This window comes from Gavialis gangeticus, unplaced genomic scaffold (assembly GCF_001723915.1).
Source record: "Gavialis gangeticus isolate Ggan-Ray unplaced genomic scaffold, GavGan_comp1, whole genome shotgun sequence".
Taxonomy (NCBI): Eukaryota; Metazoa; Chordata; order Crocodylia; family Gavialidae; genus Gavialis; species Gavialis gangeticus.
Genome location: NW_017728993.1, coordinates 82,785,499 through 82,810,173, shown reverse-complemented (window position 1 = coordinate 82,810,173; position 24,675 = coordinate 82,785,499).

Here is a 24,675-nt window from a genome sequence, read left to right as displayed (position 1 = left end):
TACTGCGTCCAGTTTTGGGCTCCACAATTCAAAAAGGATGTGGAGAAGGTTGAGAGAGTCCAGAGAAGAGCCACGCACATGATCAGAGGTTCAGGAAAACAGACCTTATGACGACAGGCTGAGAGCCATGGGGCTCTTTAGTTTGGAAAAGCACAGGCTCAGGGGTGATCTGATGGCCACCTATAAGTTTATCAGGGGTGACCACCAGTATCTGGGGGAATGTTTGTTCACCAGAGCACCCAAGGGATGACAAGGTCAAACGGTCATAAACTACTGCAAGACCGTTTCAGGCTGGACATAAGGAAGAATTTCTTTACTGTCCAAGCCCTCAAGGGGCTGGACTCGATGATTTTCTGAGGTCCCTTCCAGCCCTAATGTCTATGAAATCTATGAAATCTATGAAATGCCAGCCCACAGGGTGTTGTGACTGGCAGGTTATGCCTGATCAAACTCATCTCCTTCTATGACCAGGTAACATATGCCCTGGACAAGGGAGATGATGTGGACATCATATATCTGGACTTCAAAAAGGCCTTTGACCTAATTCCCCATGATGTCCTCATGGTTAAGCTGGGGAACTGTAGCCTTGATCAATAGCTAGGCAAATGGCTATGGGGTTGGACCCAAAGAGTACTAATTGAAAGGAGCAAATCAATGTGGTGCAGGGTTACCAGTGGAGTCCCTCAGGGCTCAGTACTCAGGCCAGTACTCTTTAACATTTTCATCAGTGATCTAGATTCAGGAGTCAGATGTGAACTGGTCAAGTTCATGGACAATACCAAATTATGGGGGAGAGCTGTCACACCGCAGGACAGACTGGGGATACAGGCTGACTTGGACACAGTCTCAAGGGGGGCCAGCCAAAACCAGATGGCCTTCAATGCAGAGAACCTTGGTAGGAAGAACCCTCAGGATACTTACAGGCTTGGCAGTGTTATACTTGCTAGCACCATGGCTGAAAGGGACTTGGAGGTCTTGACTGACCACAAGATAAATACGAGCCATCAATGTGATGCGGTGGCAGGCAAAGCTAACCAAACTCTGGCGTGCATCCACCAATGTATCTCATGCAAAACCAGGGAAGTCATCCTCCCACTTTATTCAGCCACAACTGGAGTACTGTTTGAAACCACAGCTGGAGTACTGTGTCCAGTATTGGGTCCCCCAATTCAGGAAGGGTGTGGAGAAGCTTGAAAGAGTCCAGAGGAGAGCCACTCATATGATCCAAGGCCTGGAGGGAAGGCCATACAAGGAGAGCGGCTCAGGACTCTTCAGTCTGGAGAAGAGAGGGCTCGGGAGGACTTGGTGGCAGCCTACAACTTCATAAGAGGGGTACGTCAGGACCTGGGAGAACACCTGTTCACCAGAGGTCCCCAAGGGATAACAAGGTCTAATGGCCATAAACTCCAGGACAGCTGATTTAGATTGAATATAAGAAAAAAGTTCTTTATGGTGTGTGTCCAGGGTCTGGAACAACCCCACCACCACCACCACCACCACCACCAGCACTACCCCTCTCCACCCAGAGATGGTGCAAGCACCTACTCTGGACTTCTTCAAGAAACTGCTGGATTTATTTCTTGCTGGGATCACTTGATCCCAGCTGACTTCCTTCCTATGGTGGGGGGGGGCTGGACCTGAAGATCTCATGAGATCTCTTCCAAACCCTAATGTCTATGAAATCTATGAAAAGACAAGAGAAAGGACAATAATTATTCTAATTCACACGGATGTGCTTGAGATGAAGGAGACAGAGAAATGGTTGGAGAATTAAGGACGAAAAGTTATGTACATTGAGAAGATACATGATAAATATAGTATATGTATGGGATCATAGAGAGCTTGGGTGGTAATAAGGGCAGATTAGAGCAGTCCTGGTGGGATAATGCACGTTTTCTTCTTCCCTCACTCATCCTGTCTGAGTGGGGTTGCTATTGTGGATCCTGGCTCTCCACCAGCTTCAGTCATACGTATCATCTTTGTCAATATATTTCTCATCTCATCCTCAGTCTTCCTCTTCCCTTTCTCCCTGGTAGTGCCATTCTGGTTACTTCTTTTCCCATATATTCTTCCAGACTTCTGTGAATATGCCCATGCCCGTCTTTTCTTTTCTACTTCCTTAGATGCCACTACCTTCACCAATTCCCTAATGTAAGTATTCCTCACTTTATCCATCTTTGTCACTGACACACTCACTCTACACATCCATTGAAGCATTCTCATCTGTATCATGTTCAGCCTCGTTTCTTGAGTTTTCTTCAGAGGTCATGTCTCTGCTCTGAACAATAGCTCTGGACACACACATGTCTTGTAGACTTTCCCCTTCAGCTTCACTGATACTCTCCTGTTCCATAATATTCCTGTTACCAATTTCCAGTTTGCCTACCCTGCCGTTATTCAGTGGTTCAGCATTTCATCTAACTCTGCATTCCACTAAATGCAGAGTTAGATGAAATGGTTGAACCCAAATACTTGAACATGTCAACTTTTTGAACACATTTCTCCTTGATTATCACATTTCCATTTCCAGTATCAGGTACCTCAGAGAAATCACAGTGCATATATTCCATTTTGGATTGACTAATCTTCATTCCTCTTTCCTCCAACACTTCTCTCCATTGGTCCAATCCAGCTTGCACTTCCTCTAGACAATCATTGCAAACGACCACATCATCCACAAACATCATATTCCAGCATAGCCTCCTTATTTGTTCAGTAGACACATCCATCATGACCGCAAACTGGAACGGGCCCCTTGGATCCACATCATGATGATTTGGCAAAGGTTTTTACAGTCAGATTCTGTTCATGATGCTAACCCTCCTCCTTTATCTAGGCTTGGGACTGGCATTGGATGAGTAGAATCACTCATTCTGGCAGAATTGTTGGGATCACTTACCATCAGTAATCCAAGTAGGGTGATGTCAAGAGTTTACAATGTATTTCAGACAGTCTAAATTTTGTAGCATGTGTGGGCAAGAAGGACACAAGGCTAGACACTGCTGGTATACAATATGCTACAGATGTGAAGGGAAAGGACACATGGTGATGGAGTGTTAAAAAATACTGAAGTGTGTTATTTGCAGGGAAAAGGGACAAGTATAGCACTGATGCTTATGGTCCTTCTCAAATGAAGTTACATCCACAGAGAAGTAGCAGAAACAGCAAAAGGAAAGCGAGGAGGAAGATGGTGTTGAGTCAGAATGCATGACAGTGGAGGAAACACCACAAAAAGGAAGTCAGGGAGGAAGACAGTGAAATTTAAGTAGGCAAACTGGAGCAGCTGTCAAAAGAGGAGGGAAGGAAAGGGAAGATAAGTGGAACATATGACTTTGAAACAGAGCAAAGAGAAGGGAAAGAGGATAGAATGATACAAGAAGAAGAAGGAAGAATGAGGATAGCACAGGAGAAAGAAGAAATCCAAATTGCAAAAAGAAAGAAATCACCTCCTATGAAGCTTAGGGGGAAAAAAGTGGGGGCAGGGAAAAGGTTGACAAAAAGCACATCTGCGCCAATGTGGTCTGGGTTTAATGGAGAGGGGAAGTGGGGGGGAGAAGCAGAAAGATGTGGGAAAGGGGAAAGAAGACCCTTTCTTAAATGTTAAAGTAATACACAACTGGCAAAGACTACAGGGATGCAAAGAGGGGGAAGATTAGAGCTGACAGCATCAAGTACCAGCATAGAAGACTTGTAAAATGTTAGAGATGTGAAATTTAAACAGAGAAGCTTAACTTTGTGTATTGCATCTATAAATGTCAGAATTGTGTTTATTGAGACAGAGGTGGGATAAGATTATGCCAGTAATGAATATGGTAAAAGTGGACATAGGGATGGAGTGAAAGTTGTTGCTTCCACCCAGGTTGTGGGTAGTTCATGACAGGTTATTGTGCTAATGGTGAAAAAGAGTGTACGAAGAATAAGGTATAGTTGAAGGGAGGTTGTCAAGTTCTGTGTTAATGTTGTTTCTTTTAGTTGTTTTGATTTTTTTATAACAGGTTTCCATTACCATATTAAGACTGATCAATGCCTTATAGGCAAAGAAAGGGATTGACAGAGTATTGGAGTGTAAGGTGTAAAGGAGGGAGACCCAAAGCTCAAAATAATGACACTGGTGGCAAGTAAGCATGAGGTTGAAAAAGAGTTGAAGAGCAAAAATGAAGATCTGGGAATAGATGGAGAGCAGATAAAGGTGTAGAAGAAAGAAAAAAGGTGACAGCAGGAGCAATGGTGGAGGCAGCAATAAGTGATGATGACAGAAGGAAGACAGGAGCAGAGGAGGAGATTTGAACACCATGAGCAGGAGCACAGATGAACCTTAAAGGGGCAGGTGCTCTCAACTCAAAGCAAACCTGTAGAAACCTTAAAGGGAAAGGAACTCTCATTTTAAAACCAGCATAAACGTCATTGGTAATAGTTTTGCTTAACATCAGGAATATCTTAGCAAGAAAAAGATGGGAATAGATTGAACCAGTGTTATATCTGCCTGCAAGAATGTGGTATGCCAGGGGAAAGGAATTATAAACACTTCGAGAAAAGATAGAGATGGGGAACCATCTTGGTAATGAGGGACAAATGTGGCAATATTATTCAAGAACTCTGAGCTGAGAGCAAAGCAAGTGGAAGTAGTCATCAGTGGAAGATTGCAATAAATGGCCTTTCAAATAAGAGAGAGAGAAATCAGAGTGCTAAGGATGCCAGTGAACACCAAAGGGGAAAGTAATATAGCGTATGAAAAGGTGACTACAAGGCTACAGCAAATACTTTGGTTATTGTCTGGAAAGATACTGTTCTTTGCTGGAAAAGTGGTGGCATTTAAAGATGTGCTACTGAAGATTATTCTATATACGGGAAATGTGTTCTCACCAATGTGGTGGCATACAGCAAAAATACAGGGGGAAATATGTGTGTTCTTCTGGAATGCCAGAAGAGAAAGGTTGGCTAGAGCTGAACTGTACAAAGCAAGAGAGATAGGAGGATGGACACTGCTGGACTTGGGATTGTTTGTCTGTGCAAAATAAGTAAGTGCAAAAAATATGTTTTTTGTGGGTAGTTGAGTTATATTGTTTAAGGGTTTAACTTGGTAATTGTATGTTTTTGATATATAGTTGTTTCTGTGATATGAAGTCTTCGTAAAACAAGGATGCTCAATATATATAACTTTGTAAGTGTAGGGTGATAAGTGTGTTTTTAATAGAAATTTGTTTTGAAAAAAAAATCCCATCAGTATATTTGTCCAATATGGGCCATGTGCTTTAATCAGCTTCATAGTTGGTTTCTGTTACTGAGCATGTGCTGCTTTTCACAACAGTTTGATGATAGGCCATGTATTTAATGAGGTTTCTTTGTATACAAATGTAAGATGAGCAGCTTTTCCCCCCTACTGATTGGGGAGAAAAACCTTGTCTTATATTCAAGTAAATTCAGCAATCTTGATCTTCAAAAATCATAGTATTCAAATGTAGCCCCCATAATGGATAACTATACATACAGAAAGAATTCAGAAACAGTGCCTTTCTGTTCCCTCACTTTCCATATTTGGGGTGTAGAAATTAATCACATGGGTTCTGATCTCCATGTGGCTGGAAAGCAGCTTCTCAGCACTCAGGACTGCTCTCCCAGCCACGTGGAGATCTGGATGGGTCCCAGTCTCCACATGGCTTAGAGGCAGTTGCCTGGCAGCCAGGGCAGCTTTCCCAGCCATGTGGAGATTGTAATGGGTCTTGAACTCGAAGGGGCTGGCAGGCACTGTCCCACTAAGCTGGGACAGCTGTGTCCACCCCCTGTGGCCCCCTGCTGTCTAAGCTGGCTGGGAGCAATTTGTTCCTGGTCAGCCTCTATATGTGCACTTCAGTGCAGTAGTTTAAAGGGCTGAATTTTAGTACCTATATCTACAGGTACTAAAAAAATGGCACATTAGGGCATGTGTAGATTAAATGGGGGCCCTAAATTGAAACGGTGGGTTTTTAAAAACACCACTACAATTTAGGGCCCTTTAAACCCCATGTCATGCGCACATCCAAACTTACCTGCCTCTTCAGTGGCGGGGAGGAGAAGGCAAGCTGCCGGCAGGCGCAGTGGTCCCTGGGCTGCAGGAGGGCCTGGTGCTTCCCTCCACAGCAGTGGCAACCCATCCCTAGGTGGCACCCACCTGCAGGCACCCAGCTAGGGCAGTCCTGGGGGGCACTGCAGCCACAGAGGGAAGCACCAGGTCCCCATGCAGTTCAGGCAGGTAGTCTCCAAAAAACCCAAAAGATAAAACTCGCTCCTTTTCTTAGGTGGGCCTGCCTTCCCGGGCTGCTTCCAGGCTGCCTGCATGGGCTTCCTGTAGAGCCCCTGAGCTGCACGGAGCCTAGTGCTTCACTCTGCAGCTGTAGGGCAGAAAACTAAAACTCCTTCTCAGAGTTTTAGTTTGCTGCGCCCCAAGTCATTTAAGGCGCATTACACCGCCAACTTTGCTACAGCAGCTGGAATTACTATGCAATACGCTGCCGACACGGGCAAATACCAACACTGTTAAAGCTGCGCAAAAGCATTTAACCCACTTTAAAGTGCTCTGCACACATGCCCCTCATTTCATCTACACGCAGCCTTAGACTACAGCCCCACTGATGCTATTCATTAGACATGATCTAGCTGAAAGATTAGGACTGGACCCAAGTTTAAATATGAAGCTTTACTTCATCATAATTCCTTTACCAGTTTTCAATATTTAACATTTCAGTTAACATTTTTCAGGTGACTGCTTTATTGCCATATAGCCATATCACTCCAGCATGTCATATATATTTCATATTTTCTAGGGTTTTTTTTCTTTTTCCTCCATAATCATATGAAAGGTCATTAAAGTGTACTTCTATATGCAACAGAGCAGATTAGATAAAAAACCCTCACTATATTCAATAAGTACAGTAGCTTCAATTTTTCTGTAGCTTTCATTGATCCATGTCTACTAGTAATGGCAAGCTGTCTAAAAAGGCAAAGTAACTGAATATGTGCTTTGTAATTCTTCAATAGCCCAGTCAAGCAATTTCAATCATTTTCATTAATAAGAAAAGCCTACCTTCCAGCAGAAATATTTTCCCTAACTTTCTTGATGCTTATTTCAGTTTGCCAGTCTGTGATATACATGTAATTTTTAGAGGTTTGTGTGAGAGTCAGTTTCCATTTTCAAATAGGTGCATCCACTCCACAAGAAATCAATTGTGCATGCACAGATGAGGTCAGAGAATTTGACTTATGTCCAAATGTTATCAGCAGCCCACTAACCCACTAACTGCAGTACTTAGGCATGTAAATTCCCATGAAAATACCCCTGTGGATATGGGTTACAGATTCCTTGAATGAAATCTGATGGGTTACATACTGCTGCAATGAGACATGCTAGAAAATAAGGGTGAGCTAGTCACAATTTCCAGCTGATGTTTATGAACCTTGACCTGATAGTTATGTTGCCCAGAACTGGCCAGATTTTAACATTTTCTAGTATGAGCCTACTCTGCCCCTACAGCCATAATGCTATGTCACTTCCTATTCTGATGATAAAATAGATTTTCCATGGGTGTACTTCCATAGGAGTACTAATTAAATGTGCAGTCACTAGAGTTACTACACAGTAGTGCCAGCAAATGCCTTTTTAACACTACCATACAGTAGACTAATAATACTGCGCAGTAGCATATTAGCACGGTCCGTGCTATGACACGCTACTGCACAGTGTTATTAGGCTACTGTGTATTAAACATCTCATGTAAATGTGCTCAGTAATTATTAACTCCCTGCTTCTGAATGGTTCTGGGTACTTCAGTTAAATGGCCTTTCTTGGCCTATTTGCATAAGTACAGAGATGTAAATATTAATGTCTCAAATGCTCTATCAGTGCTTTTAAACTAAAATACTACAGTACACAAGGGGAGGGGGTTACAATTTCAGAAATCATGGATTATAAGTGGGGAGAGTCATTTTGGGGGGAAGGTGGGGAAGAGGTAGGAAAGGTGTGATAGGTTATGTTACAAGGAGGAGTCTTGGTTTATTGTTAAAGTCTTGTTTGGAGGAGGGAGATGGAGCAGAGTAAGGAGCTCCTCTTCATTTGGACTGGTTCCTTCAAAGCTGAGAAATAGACTGGGAGTTGAAAAAGCAGGAAAGCTTATTTTTTTTCTTTCAATCTAGAATAAAAAGGTAGAGGATGATGAGATTCATCAGTTCTAAAAACTTGAAAGAAACTTCTAATACTATAACAGTTACTACTAGTGTTTAATAAATTGGTTAGTAGTAAATTTGCACCTTATTTTGATAAAAAGTTTCTGTAATCTAAACATTAAAGTTCTGTTTAAAAAATTTGAAGTGCTGCTTTTGTGCATTTAATTAAATTCAAGTTGTCATCTTAATACAGCTTACTACAAATCTGAGCAAAAAGTTAATCATGTAGTGAATAAGAAATATATACTTCACCATTTTATAGCATACTAAAATGTAAGATTTGTGACAATGCAAATATGATAACACAGACACACACAGAGACTTTTAAATATATTCTCTCTATATATAAAGGGCTTAGTCCATCTGTCTGTCTGTCCATAACACTCTTACGGGGCATGGCTCCCGCCAGTGCTGAGTGTGTAGCGGGGCATAGCTCCAGCCAGTGCTGAGTGCGGCACGAATTGCCTGTCAAAAGTGATAGCAGGGATGGAGCATCGCTATTATGATGGGGATGGAGGAGAAAGAGTGGGGGGGGGGAGGGTGGCATGGGGCCAGACACAGAGCAGGGCAGTGAGGTGCTCCATTGCCACTGTCATTCCAAATATGATAACACACACACACATACATAGTTTTAAATATATTCTCTATATATAAAGGGCTTAGTCTGTCTGTCTGTGTGTCTGTCTGTCTGTCCATAACACTCTTGGGGGCATGGCTCCCTTGGGCTTTTGGCTTGTTTATTTAAATCAATAACTGAAATCAATCCACCCTGGCTCCAAGTCAAAATTAAATATTTTTATTGTGTGCATGGAAAGGATTTGTGGTATTTTTCAGTTTCCCCAGGAATACTACGGTGTAGACCAGCATAGAGTTGCAGATATTTAGCATCTCTCAAAATCTGGACCATTTAATTACAGAAAAGGGATATGCTCATAATCTGTTACTAAATTAATGCAAAATAACACAAACAGTAATACAATCTTTTTATGCGTTATCCAGTTTACAATACAGGCACATATGCTTTCTGGAAAAGACTAATCTTTTTATTCTTCAAATGAAGCTAGTCTTTCCAACCTAATCATAATACTAAATTTTAAATTACTTTTATATTGCATTTCTATAGAGTAACTATGCTAAAGATTTCAGGCCAAAACCTAATTAGACAGGTGGATGATTTTTTGTGCTGTATATTTTCAAACATTAATAGTATCATTTGCATGCTAAAGAAATGAAATTTTACAGAGGCCACCAAGGATTAATTTAATGATTTGGGTAGAGTTTAGATTGCTTCCCAGGAGAAGTGAAGGTTAAAAGGTACATCTTGCTAAATATTTAAAATCTTTAACCTTTTTGGTGTAGATCCAAATGATTTGGGGAAAAAAATCACTTGCATAGCCCACCTGCAGCTTACTTAGGATTTTAACATTTTCCCTTTATATATCCTAAGGTATGGTATACAAATCTTTGACTTATTTTTAATATAATGCTTCATAACAACATTTTAAACCTGTGCTTGATGCATTTTTCAATATGCTTATCATATTTCCCAATATTTTATTCTCCCATCAAATAGAGGAAAGACTTTTCATAGAATTGCTTCTCCAAGAGTATCTCTTCCCATTTGGTTTAACACAACACCAGTCACAACCATACAAACATAGCTGTTCAATAGTTCTTGATTTTCATTCCAGCAGCTCAAAAAGAAAATGGGTAACTTCTTATCTGTAAATTTGTTTTCTTGGAACTTCTGTATACATCGATTAGTTGACATCTAGTATTCCCATCACACACCATCAAACATCAAGTCAGTTCATATGCATGAGGTTTTTGGCAGCTATGCACACTTTATAAAGCATAAGCTCTCTTCTTACATCAGATGAGTTCTCCTTCTGCTATAAATTATACATTATAAGAAATCTCAGATATACAACAAAACTGAGTCAGGTCTATAAATAACTATGTTTTAGGTCAATATATGTCTTTAGATCAATTGATAAAGAATCTAAAATTAAAATATATGTATAAGCAGGAAAATACCCAGTTTTGCCTATGTAATAATCTCATAAAATGGGCCCAACAAAAACAGTAGAAGGATAACAGCCTGAAGGAAAAAGCTGCCCTGCCACAGTTGATTTATATCACTGTGAGAGGTTACCATCTAATGCCTAGCGTGATGCACAGGTATTCCATGTGGCTGTTCCTGCTATTGGTACAATAAACCACAGTTCTTTCAAATGATATCTCTCTGGACCCTTAATGTGTCATAACCAACCCAAAAAAATCTGTCCTGAAATCTTGTCCCTTTAAACACAGATAAAATGTCATTAATAATCTAATCTATTGTGTTTGAATCTTTCTGCAAAACTTGAAAACCATCCTAGGACTTGATTCTGCATTCTTTGTAGCTAGATCCATATGCTCGAATTCAAAAGCCCTAGGTTCCACAGGCTTCAGAGACTATCTTAGTAGAGAAAAGCATCACTAGATGGAAGTAAGGCAACAGAATCTGTCCATTAGACTACAAGAATACAAGGCCAGATTTGCCAAGGTGACTTAAGGTGAACTGTAGGTACAAGCAGGATGGTCAAATGCACCGAAGCAAGCTTGGTTCTTTGGGTAAATCCAATATCTTTTATTAGACCAACTCAAATAGTTGGAAAAATTCTTCTCAGTAAGCTTTCAGGCACAAGCACCCTTCATCAGCCTGAGGATGCCTGCAGCCTGAGGCCTCTGCAGATGGTCTGTGCTCTTCCTGAATGGAGTGGTAAAGCAGCCAGAGGCCAGTACATATGCAAGAAAGCCCATCAGTCTGCCTATGTCCTTAGACCAACACAGCTACAAACTATACCCTTGAAAATTGGAAGATATTGCATTTTGCCATTTGAAATGGAAACTACACAACATGGAAAATAAATTTACATTTTAGCTGACTGGTTTTCTTGCATACATACTGGCCTCAGGCTTCTTTACTGCTCCACCCAGGAAGAGAACAGACCATATGCAGATGCTTCCTCAGGCTGATGAAGGATGTTTGCTCCCAAAAGCTTGCTAAGAAGAATTTTTCCAACTATTTGAGTTGGTCTAATAAAAGATATTGGATTTACCCAAAGAACCTTGTCTGCCTATGTCCTTAGACCAACATGGCTACAACCTGTACCCCCAAAGCAAGCTTGGTACCTAACTTACATTGAAATTAGTTTGTTCCAGGCACAGTCAGAAACCTGCCTGAGGGCTGTTAAAAATTCCAGTGCATGCTTTTCATCATTTAGATATTCTGCCTAAGTAGCACTGAAAATATTCATTATTTTTATACTATTAATATGGGAATGTTGTAAATGTTGTAAACGTGGGAAGGGTCCAAATATGAAATATTAAGTACAGGTGATTATGAGAAGGAATGCATCCAGTGTAATCCTGAAGTACTGAGCCACACTGAATGAAGCATCTAAGGCCCCTCTGTATGTGCAAGTAGAGTTGCAATTGGAGCTAATGTGTAATCCACACAGTCGTACATCCTGCCACGCCACACATGCATTGCAGGAGGTGTGATTATAAGATTGCGCATTGGATCCATTTGCACCCTATTGCGAGTATAAGGGGGGCCCACATCAGCAAGAAGCAGGAACCCATGGCTGGAAGCCCCCTTTGCTGAGGGGACTCCCAGCCATAGGGACCATGCACAGCCGGGACCGGGAGTCTCCACAGATGCTGGGGCTCTGGATCCCAGCTGCAGTGCAACCCCTACAATGGGGTTTCTGAGTCTCAGCTGCATGTGAGGCACAGCCTGGACCAAGAGCCCCATGTGGGCCCAGGAGTTTCAACCACCCCACCTCTCCCCAGGCCAGCCACAACCCCTAGGGCTCAGGGGTTGCACCCCTATGGCTGCAAGCCCTGTCAGCAGGAGAGACCCTGATACACATTCAAATTAAAGTTCAATAGCAACCAGCTATAAAATTAGTGCACGTTATTGAGGCCTAACTTTATAGCTGGCTGGAACTTTTTATCATGTCATAGCTACTTTGCACGTAAAGCGGGTCTCAAGGTAATGGCACAATTAACCAATTAATTGTGCAATACCTGTAATATGTAGAGGGGGCCTGAAAGACACAAATATCATTACTACATTTTATCATATAAGTCCATGGAAAATAATCATGCCAAATGCAATTCCAGTTGAATTTCATTTTCAGGGACCATCAAAGATAAAATAATAAATCATTCCTCCAATAGGCTGGTATCTGAAAGATGTAAGGACCCACACGCTTCATGGGAGAAGTCATTAACTTCAGGACTTTATGGAAACAGCTATGCTGCCATTTATTTTTTTCAGTTTAGAAGCTCAGAAGTGATTCAGAATCTGCCCTTTAAAAAAACATTCTTGCTCACAGAGATTATGAATAAACTCCTGAAAACGCTATATAATTTGAGGGAAAAGGCTCTAAAAGGGTACTAGATCAAATCAATTGGGAAATCAGCCCAACTAGCTGCAACTTTGAGATGATTTTGGAAGGTTTTCTATTTTTACACATGCTGAAATTTAGCTTATTTTGTCTCATCTTTAAATTGTGTATGTTCTAGGTTTTTTTTAAAATCAAGACATTGCTCTCTGAAAAGAAAAATTGAATAAAACTGACATGCTTGCCAGGATTTGAGTCAGATTCAATATGTTACATAATTACCTTGATGATTCCATGATCTAGGCACTGAAGCAAATAGAACCACAAGCTGAGTCATGAAAGTTGGCTGAAGTAAGTGGTTTAAGAATCACTTTTACTTTCCAAAAAAATTAAACCTCTCTCTAAATTTCTAACTAATGTCAAAGACATTTGTAGATGCATGGCAGAGCTGGCTTGTAAAATCAGAGTGATTTGTAGTTGAATGGCAGAGCTGGCTTGATTTAAAATACATTAGGAAGGAAATTAAGTTAGAAAAATCAATGACTTCTTAAGGATAGTAAAATCAAAATCAAACTTACAAAATAGAGACATAAACCAATCCCCCAAATCTGTCATATTTGGAACTTGTAGTTTTAAGATTAACCTTTATTTTTAACCACCAGACAAATGTATCCGTATTTAGCATGGACACTAGCAACTCCCACTGATAATTTACATTAACTCCAAATGTGAATGTCCTTTAACTTTTCATGTTCATTAAAAATATATATATAAACCAAAGATTCTCCACCCATTTATCCTAGTTTAAATTTCAAAGAAAGTAAAAGTTACACCAAGTGAAAAGAGATCTACTTATAACCACATATAACCTATCCTGACCTCCTAACATTAAATGAGAGACAAGCCAGGGACTTGAGCTAAAACTATGACTGTCTCAAGAAATATAAATCCCCACCTGCACACTTTAGGAGTAAGTGGCAGTGAAGCTATACCAATTTTTGGCCACTAGTTTCTAAAAAGCTTAATTATTCGTAGGATCTCAGTGTCAACCTTTTCCTCTGCAGCCTGATTTACATTTTTGTTTTTCTTTAAAATCTTTTTCAGGAGCATTTTCTAAACAGACTGAATGTTTTATACCCCTTACTGTCTCATTTCATATTTAACTATCTAAATTCATGCTCCTTCATTTTAATATCAGCTAACCTAAGCCCTGTATGGAATTGCTGTATGGAGATCCATACACATATATGTTATTTGCTTCAGATATTTAAGTAACATTAAATGAACTGAGTAATCCCCTTTCCATTTTGTTTGACTCATCTCCTTTGAAGAAAGCAGAAATGTGTCGATAGCAAGAATGAACTGCACTGAAGTGGTGCAAAAGTTTCTATATGGGGAATTACTAAGAGTTCAACCAAAAACAATACCTCAAAATAATAATGTAAACAGCTGAAAGTGAAGACACTGTTTATCTGCTATATTCTAAGCAGTGCATCCAAATTCAGCATTTGCATTTCATTTTACTTGCAAAGCACAATATAGTACACATTTATTTTTAAAGGACTGTATATTGTGGATGCCTCCATTAAATTATGCACAAAACTCTGTATTATTTATGTTAAATCCATTTCTACCTTCACAAAAATAGAGGCAGGCAAGTTCTGAATTAATAAATGAAGAAGTAAAAAATTGCATAACATTTAGCAAATAAATTAATATGCCAACTTTAAAAGCATGCAGGAACAAAATGTCATAAAGATCAAAACCTGCTGCTTTTATTAAGTTAAAATGTGGATTTACTATTTTGTGAGTCACAGAATTCATCAGTGTCTGAACATTAGACATTGCTATATAGCTAACATCACCTATTTGGGCATTTTTTTTTAATTCAGTTGATGACTTATAAGTTTCCAATGATGTATGCTTCAAGTTGAAAAAGATTAGCAAGAGCAAAGAATATCTTGGGAGGCTTTGATTAAACAAGCATGATCTACTCATGCATTCTATTCCCTCCTTCCCCATTCCAAGCATCTGGTCAATAAAACACCTACACTGTTGAGGTGAAAGAGAGCTGGAGATGTGGGAGCACAAGTCGTGTTTGAAAAGTAAGTACTGTATTCAGAAAGTCAAAGCAAAAATTACAAAAAATCCCATATAATGAAGTTGCTTTAGTCTCTAATGCATTTTGGAATATGGAAAGCTGTTCTTTGTATCCAAGTTTTCTTCAAACAAAACTATAGTATTTCCTTCAGAAATCATGGATTCAGATGCCTCCTCATTTTTATGCGAAAGAAATTTGGTATTATAGTGAAACTGACACTTTGATGATACAGAATGAAAAAGCTGTGTGAGCTGGGTGTCATTTGAGTTACTAAAACACTCTCATTCACAAAGAACCAGGGACTATAGCCTAGAAGCTTAGTGCGACTCACTGCACAGTCAACCAAACAGGATTTCAACTGCTCACATGACTCAGCTCACTAGCAAGGTCCTTTGAGAGCAACAAAACCAGGATGATTTCAGCATTTCATTCAAAACCACTTTGTTTTGATTAAGAACTATAATCTATTTTATCTGAACCCAAAAAAAGAAGTAGGTGCTCTGGATAAATATTTCTAGCTTTAGTACAACCTTATATGATAGGTCAAAATCAAGGGGTAATGCTAGTTTTGTCTGTTTAATTTCAGCACTCACAGCTTAATTTGAAAAACTAAAACCATGAGTGGTTTAGATACAGATTCTATTTTATCTAAATCCCTAAAGTTTGGAGAATGGAGCAGATAAATAATTCTACTTTGCGTGCATGTCTCAAGTCCCCTATCAAGTATCATCTTCTATAAGAATCTAGTCAAGAGGAGAAAAGTAACTTCCCTTAGACTCATTCATGGAAACAATGCAGTTTCAAGATTAATGTGTTCTGGTAGAGCTCGGAAGCAAGCCTGTGATTATGAGTGGTGTTGACAATGTGTGAATCTGAATAGATTATTGCCTGATGCAAAGCCAGCTTTGTTTCATTTCATTTGTGTCTGTCACAAACAATATTTTGGTTTAGCAAATAATCAGTAACTGGGTGCCTGACCATTTTTTAATGTTACTAATAAAATAAGCCATTTTTTTTTCCTCATGGGACTGTTCTTGGTAAAACATAGACACAAGAGCAAAACTTTTTGCAGGGTTGCATTAATTTTTTTTCACAGAAAACTATCAAAGTACTTTTTTTCCCAGCAGAAGCAAAACATCTTTCAGCTCTCTCATTTGAACTTGTTTATATTACGGGGTGTCAAACTCATTCGGCCCCAAGGGTCAGGTGGGTAGCCCAGGACTCCTGGAGCATTGGCTAGAGTCAGTCTTCAGGTTGAATCTGGAGCACAGTGCTGTGTCATTTGGCCCACAGGGCCAGAAATTTGTTAGCGACAGCATTAATTACCACAACTCCTAGAGCTGCAGCAGATGCCACATGTGCATGGCAGGAAACATGATTGTCAGGATCCCACATCAGATCCCACTGTGCCTTTAAAGTAATGTTTGATGCCCCATGTCGCTGGTATGTATTGTAGGGCTTGGGTCCCCTTTGGCTGACACCCTGCTCACTGGCAATGACAGGGTGGTTCCTCGTGAGTGTTACCTGAGTGCTCTGGTAGCTGTTCCTTCTTGCCTGCTACAACTTGATCTTATTTTGACATTGGCACCCAGGAAAGATAACTGGAGTCTCTCTGGGTCAAAATACGTGGGGAACGTGGCACAGGGGACATCATGGTAGGAGTCTACTACAGACCTCCTAACCAGAAACAAGAGCTGGACCAGGAATTCACCAGGGAACTGGATAAAGCTGCATGCTCTCAATGCATGGTTGTCATGGGAGACTTTAACTACCCAGACATCTCATGGGAAGAGCACTCAGCCAAATCTGATCAGTTGCAAAATTTCCTCATATGCATGTGTCACAGCCCCAGAGCTGGCGAGCCAAGCTCACGGTCGTGGTCATGGTGGGCCGGCCGGGTGGTGGCAATTGGAGCGGACAGGTGGGAGTTTTGGCAATGGAGTACTGAGCGGCACTGAAGCATGTGGTTTCTTAAACAAGTGGGATTTATTCAACTTACGCTTTTGAGGCATAGGCAACAATCTTCAGTTACAGTGGATGGTAACAATAAACAAACAGAGGGGTCTGTCAGCTCACGGGGTTCACCAGCAAGCCCTTGCTATCTAGCCGGAGCTAGGGGTGGCTGCCTGCTGGCTAGTCCCAGAGCTGGTTGACAGCTTATAAAAGGATAAACAAACGATGGGACGAACTGTAACTCGATGAACTGATTAGAGTCGTGACGCCAGTCCCGAAGGACGATCGGATAGTCGAGGTGATAGCCGAAGTCAAAAGCCAGGTAAGTCATAGTGAAGTATTGAGGGTGATCCGAAAGCAAGGTCAAAATCAGAAAACAGTCCAGTAACCAGAGAATCAATACAGTGCGAATGAGGTACAAATCACAGCGAGAGCCCACGCTGGAGGAGACCTAACTGAGGGACAGTCCCTAAGAGCTAGCCTCTGTCCTCAGTTGAATGGATCTCCCCCCAAGGGAGGGGCTCCTTAACCTTTGATAACAATTTGGTGGCCAATTAGAATGCATCCCTCAAAGAACTTTCTAGCCAAATGACATCATGCTCTTAGCTGGCTGAGCATGTGTGAGTCTGAGCTCTCCATTGTTACCAAGCATGCGCAGGGCTGAAAAGTAGGTCAGCCTGACTGACAGCTCTTGGGGTCACCCAGGGGACACATGCTGGGTGAGCCCAATGGAAAATTCCATGAACCTGTCTTGCGCATGTCCAGACTTAACTCTTTCTGCGTTGGCAGCATAGACTAGAATTTTTCTCTCACAGCTTGGACAAGCTCCACCTGGCTCAAGAAGTCTATGGGCCGACAAAAGGTAAAGCATTGCTGGACCTGGTACTGGCCAAAGGGGATGACAGAGTTAGTGACCTAAGAATTGATGAAAAGCTGGGCGGTAGTGACCACAAGCTGATCACTTTTACTATCCATCAAAAAGCTGGCAAGTCAGTCAGCAATACAGAACTCCTCAACTTCAGGAAAGCTGACTTCGACAAGCTCAGGAGGCTCATTGTTGAGGCCCTAAGGGACCATGACTCAACAGGAAAAGGAGTCCAAGAGAAGTGGTTGCTCCTCAAGGGAGTGATTCTGACATCACAAGGGATGGCCATACCATCTCAGAGAAAGGGTAGCAAAAGGGCTCAGCAATTCCCTTGGCTCAGCAGGGAACTTGGGGACCTCCTACACCTCAAAAGAGAGACTTATAAAGGATGGAAGGCTGGAATTACCACCAAGGACGAGTCCTCAGCACTGATCCGTACCTGCTGGGAGCAGATCAGGAAAGCCAAGGCTGCAACCGAGCTCCATCTGGCTTCACATATCAAGGATAACAAAAAGTCCTTTTTCAGATATGTAGGGAGTCGGAAAAAAGCAAGGGTAACATTGGATCCCTGCTGAACCAAATGGGACAGCTAATAACCGACACCCAGGAAAAGGCCAACCTGCTTAATGGATACTTCACGTCAGTCTTTCATCAGTCCAATGGGACCGCCCTGCCTAGCAAGACATGGGACAGCCAGGGTGAGGGCATATTTATACTCAGTATCGGTGTTGATCTAGTAAAGGATCACCTTGAGAGGCTGGACACCTTCAAGGCAGCTGGTCTTGACAGATTACACCCTAGCGTACTCAAGGAGCTGGCAGATGTCATAGCCCAAACATTGGCAAAAATATTTGAAAACTCATGGCGCTCAGGTGAAGTACCTGAAGACTGAAAGAAGACCAATGTGGTACCCATCTTCAAGAAAGGGATGAAAGTAGATCCTGGGAATTACCGGCCAATCAGCTTGACCTCAATCCCTGGTAAGATTCTTGAGAAAATTATCAAGCAGACCCATCTGCATAAACTGGCTGAGGGCAACGTCCTGAGGGACAACCAGCATGGGTTTGTCATGGGTAGGTCTTCCCTGACCAAGCTCATCTCCTTCTATGACCAGGTGATGTATCACCTGGACAAGGGAGAAGAGATTGACGTCATATATCTGGACTTTAAAAAAGCCTTTGATCTGGTGTCCCATGACCTCCTCATGGAAAAATTGGCCAACTGTGGCCTTGGCTACACCACAGTCTGATGGCTAGGGAATTGGCTCCAAGGTCAGACCCAGAGAGTAGTGGTTGATGGCAGTGAATCATTATGGTGCTCCGTGACCAGTGGCATCCCCCAAGGCTCTGTCCTTGGACCGGTTCTCTTTAAAATCTTTATTAAAGAAGTGGACACTGGTGTCAGAAGTTCACTGGCTAAGTTCACCAATGACACTAAACTTTGGGGCATAGCGTCCACACCTGAGGACAGGCTAGTGATCCAGGCTGACTTGGATAAACTTAGTAAGTGGGTGGACACAAACCTGATGACGTTCAATACCGATAAATGTAAGGTACTCCACCTCGGGGGGGAAAAACTCACAGCATACTTATAGGCTCAGCAGTGCTACGCTTACTAGCACCACTGCTGAAAAAAACTTGGGGGTCATTATTGACCACAAGATGAACATGAGCCACCAATGCAATGTTGCAGCTGGTAAAGCAAACAAAACCCTAGCTTGCATCCATAGACACTTCTCAAGTAAATCTCAAGATGTCATCCTCCGGCTGTACTCAGCCTCAGTGAGGCCACACTGGAGTGCTGCATCCAATTCTGGGCTCTGCAATTCAAGAAGGATGTCAAGAAGCTTGAGAGAGTCCAGAGGAGAGTCATATGTATGATCAGAGGGCAAGAGAATAGGCCTTACAGAGAGAGTCTGAGATCCATGGGACTCTTCAGTCTGGAAAAGTGCAAGCGAGGGGGGGACCTGGTGGCTGCTTATAAGTACATAAGGGGTGTATACCAGGATCTGGGAGAATGCCTGTTCACCAGAACACCCCAAAGAAAATCAAGGACCAACGGTCATAAACTCCTACAAGACCACTTTAGGCTGGACATAAGAAAAAATGTCTTTACAGTCGGAGCCCCCAAGACCTGGAATAGACTCAATCCAGAAGTGGTGCAGGCACCTACTTGTAAGATAGTGCTTATGCTAAGCAAGGCCTAGCATAATTAACAATGCACTAAAACTGCCAGAATGGTTCAAGGAGGTTGAGAAGTCAGCGATTGACATTCTGGTGATCACTATCTGACCCTTGAATAGAAATGCTGACATGATAAAAATTGCAAGCAAGCAGCTTATATTGTTAAAACAGGAAACCGCACAGCTAAACCGCATGGCTAAAGATAACCGCATATTATGCAAGCAAAGTCTGGTAAATGTTGTAGTTAGGTCATTAAGAATTAACATAAGAAGCGTAAAAATTATAATAAAGAGCATGTCACCTGATATTATAATATAGATGGGTTAACTAGTAACCAATAGAAGTAAGAATTAGAAATGCATATGTATATGTGTTATCATATATAAGTAATAGAAAAGTTATGTTAGATGCCTCACTCAGACAGAGTGGGGACAGTTTTGTATCTTTTGTCTAAAAAAAGATAAGGGACTCCTTTTAAATGAGCTGTTGACCCATTCTGAGACTACTGAATCGGGCAGCCGCATCTAGCCTTTGGGTTAGAAAGAAAGGGCCTGATTTGGGAACCTCGTGAACCAACAGACCTCCTTAGTTTATGACTTTGTGAAACAATAAAAGTTTTAAATTGAACATCCAGGTCTCAGCCTGTGCTTAATTCAGTCCTTATATAATTCGGCACAAACTCACACACTACTCTGGACTCATTCAAGAAGTGCTTGGATGTTTATCTTGCTGGGGTCCTTTGACCCTAGCTGACTTCCTGCCCCTGGGGCCCGGGGCTGGACTTGATGATCTTCGAGGTCCCTTCCAGCCCTAATGTCTATGAAATCTATGAAATTTGTTGGGAGACAGTTCCCCACAGGTGACTCTCTGTGTCTCATGCCCTTGCTTCCTTGTGGGGCTCCAACTTCCCCTATACCTCACCCTTACCACATCCAGGACCTGAACTGATGTCAGTGTCTTGATGTCTAAGGCTACAGATGATAACACACTCACCTGTCAGTCAACAGTCTTTGGTAACCACCCATGTGAGAGGCCATCTTCGTGCAAGCCTTCTCTGAGCAGGAAGTTTCATTCTACAGCTCTTGATGATTTGCGTATGAATCAGTAAACTTAACAGTCTCCTCCTTGAGAGAATAATTCTAAACAAATGCTTAAAATGCAAACTATAACTAAAATATCAGCTGCTGCATGCTCCGAAGTACTTTCCCCAGGCCCACTTGCTCCGTGGTGGAGCCGCTTCTACTTTTATTGTTCCTTTTCCTTTTAGCCTCAGTTAGTTGGGGTCAGCAAGCCCTCTGGCCCTTCACTGCTTCACCACAATGTTATTAGGGCACTTCCAGGTGAACTGTCATCCCTCCCCACTTCACCTTTCTCCCTGGCCCCTTCTGACCTGTGTCCATTCTCTCCCCATCTGCACTCGCTGGAACTCCAGCTGCTCATCCCACCCTCTTCACCTGCTCCTCTTCAGGCATGGCATTCCTGCCTCCGCTGCTCTGCACCACCACTTCAGTAGCCATGTCCTAGCTCCCTGCTGGTCTCTCATCTGGAGTCTTCCCATGGCATGCCTCTCCAGCCAGACTCCACTGCATTTCCAGAGCCTCCCCGAAGCATACCACTTCCACCAGACTCCTCCCCACTTTTGGAATCCCTCCACCATGCCAAATGCCTCTCCACCCCTTTGCCACTCCAATCCACAGGGCCACGCTGCTCCAGAATTGATGGGCTGGAGCCTGACGTGCCAGAGCCAGTTTTCCACTCGCGCTTGCCACCTGCACTAAGGTAAGTGACAGGAGTGACCATAAAGGGCTCTCTTCTGGGCTTTCTCATCCCCTTTCTCTTCCCCCTTCACACCCCAGTTATATATTTCACCAATAAAACAAAGAGTAAAATATACGCAAGAACAATAAGATATTTAAAAAACAGAGCCTGTGAAGAAAGTAAGTCTATAAGTAAATGAAATATGTTTATTTAGTCTAGAAAAGAGCAGACTGAAGAGCAACATAGTAAGTGTCCTATACGTAAAATTGTTATAAAAAAGAACGTTAAACAGGTATTCTCCAGGTAAACTGGGGGCAGGACAAAAAGTATCTTAATGAACAGCAAAATAGATTTTGATTAGGAAATACTTTATCAGAAAAAGGATACTTAAGCACTGGAATGCATCAATAGGAGTATTTCTCTTCATTCATAGTACTATGAAACAGCTCAGGCAAAAATATGGTAAGAATGATTTAAGTATATTGAGCCACTCTAGAGCAAGGGCACAGACTAGAGGACCTTTTGAAGTTTCTTACAGTCCTACATGTCTATGATTTCCATAACAATATGATTTCTACCATAAGAGGATAAAACCTAAATCAAATGTTTCAAGAAGTTAAAAATGAAATATTTTGTCTGGATTTGGAACTAAACACAATTTTTAATCTAATAAAATTCCCTGTGCAATGAAACCTCTTGACTAGATCAGCTCTTGACTACACTAGATCAGTTCTACATCTTATCTGAATGAATTTTTAGTTTTAGTTTTATGTCTATTTTTGTGGATATAATTTGTAAACATTTTAATAATAGACAAATAACACTTGTCCATTTGCAAAGGATATCAAGAGCCCTTATGGGCCTTTTCTGATGTCCCAATGTTGATGTCACTTACTCCCACTTTACCAGCATTCTTCCATTGACATTACTGGAGTTCCTCTTAATTTGTGCAAATAGAAAGACATCATAGGCAGGCTTTAGTTCTCTATGTCTCTGTTTTACTGCCACTGCCAACCTATACATTACACAAAAGGTATGTATGTTTATACCTTAAATTTCACAATACAAGCAGCATTTTAAGAGGTATTACCTTACAGACTGAAAAAAGTAATTGCCAGATAACGAGTAATGGGACCTTTTGATTTAACACATAAAGAATGTGAACATAGGAGTATAACATATAACAAATTAAAATTGCTTTCAATTCAATGATAGATTAGCGGGGTCTACTAAATCTAACTGAGCAATCAACATTGCTTTCTCTTCCTTGTCTACTATATAACACTATTATTTACGCTTCTAAAAACCTGTGATTAAGAGCATTCTTCCCTACAAACATACCTAGCACTAATTGGTTTTCTTTGATGAAGTTCAGCTGAGCCAAAACTGTGTGATTTCAGCTGCTAACTAGAATTTCAGAGTTCAGGGACACACCACTGCCTCTGGGATGTGAGGAATGAATCATGCTCCCAGTGAGGTAAATTATTATTATTGTGCATTATTATTATCTGTTGTGTGTATGGAGCCAACAATGAGCTAGGTGATAGAGAGATTATTAATAAGATGGGGAGGAAGTTCCAAGTACAAATTACCCTGTGCCCATGCAGAAGGAAAGCCAGCTGCCTCATCAGGTCTAGTACACATGTATGCATTGCAAGTGAGTAAAAATAAAAGTATTAATTCTCATCCTGCAGCTACATTAAATACTGTATGGAATTCATTGGTGTTGTAGAACCCTGGTGACACTCTTGCAGGTTTATAGAGGCAACATTAATAGGAAAGAGCATCATAGGGGGAACCAGCTAGTTCATGAACCTAGTCAGTTGAGCCTTGCAGAGATGGCTTTAGCCTTTCTTGAGGTCACCCATAATTTGAGTTTCTGATACTGTAAACACTGTCCATTCCAGAAAAGGATGAAATAACACCCCCACCCCTCTCCTCCCAATCAGATCAAAGGAGAAACCAGCCGCTCCCTTCTCTAAATGAATACATTAGTTAACTTTCTATTGTTTGAACATAATGTTCATGATTTTAATGACTGCCGATTACAAATAAATAGTGGAACTAGAAAAAAATCTTTTCTAAATGCAAACAAAAAAACCACATACAAAACAGATAAAAAGTATTAGCAATAAAAATACACTATTGTTAACTGCAGCTGCTTGAGTTCCAAACTGAAGAGGGGGAAAAAAATCCTCATTAATACACTTAGCAACTATATGCAACATACCAGAAATAAAATCATCCAGGTGGAATGTATGAATGATTGGGAGAAGGATCACTGACATTTTTCTTTAAGAGAATTTGAATCCATGTCATCTCAATATAGAAATAAAATAAATGGTTGTGCTTTCCCAGTCCCAGTGCTGTGCTGTGAACATGTACAGGAATATTGTTAGGCCCAGTAAACCCACTTTAGATTGGGTTAACCTCTCAGGCAAACTAACTTTAGATAAAGCACACCATTTTAAGGTGACCAAAGCCCTGTGAACACCTGCACACCTGGCCACTTAGATCAACCTAACCATGGTTATGTTGAACTACAAGTAATGCTTGGACATACCCTAAGGTGCCAGTCTGTCCTACCTTCAGCTAAACTGAGATAGCAGAACATGTAAAAAACAACATTCTGTGAAAATCACAAACAAAAGTTGATAAAAGAAAACCTACAGGTGTGATTCTCAACTAAAATAAGAATAGTTATTCAATATTCTCATCACAAGAAAAACCACATTGTTTAAGTCTACTTCTCTTTTCTCTTTGAAGTTATTGAGAGCAAGACTGGGCTCAGGATTTTCTAATCAGACTGAGGTAACAATTATTTATCGCTTCCATTACACTAGCAACTAGAAGCCACAAACAACCTTTGTGCTCCGAGTACAAGTCAAACAGACAAGCTGGACAAAAGGAAAGGGGAAGACCGAACAGGGTGAGGCAATGGTAGTATTGTTTTGTTTTGTTTTGTTTTTGCTATTGCTGTCATCCATAATTTCTATCCAATGTAAAGGGAAGGGTAGAGGAGGCTCAATGAGGCAGTAAAGGAACAGAAAAGTCCTTGTACCCTAACATATACCGGACACATGGAAGATATTGAATTTTAGCTGATTTTTTTAAATGAAATCATATTTTCCCAAGCAGGAAGCAACTGTGACTGCCTGAAACCTGAGACCCTGCTCCTGCCTTTGTTTCAAGGTAATTTGCATCATCACAGATTCTCACAAG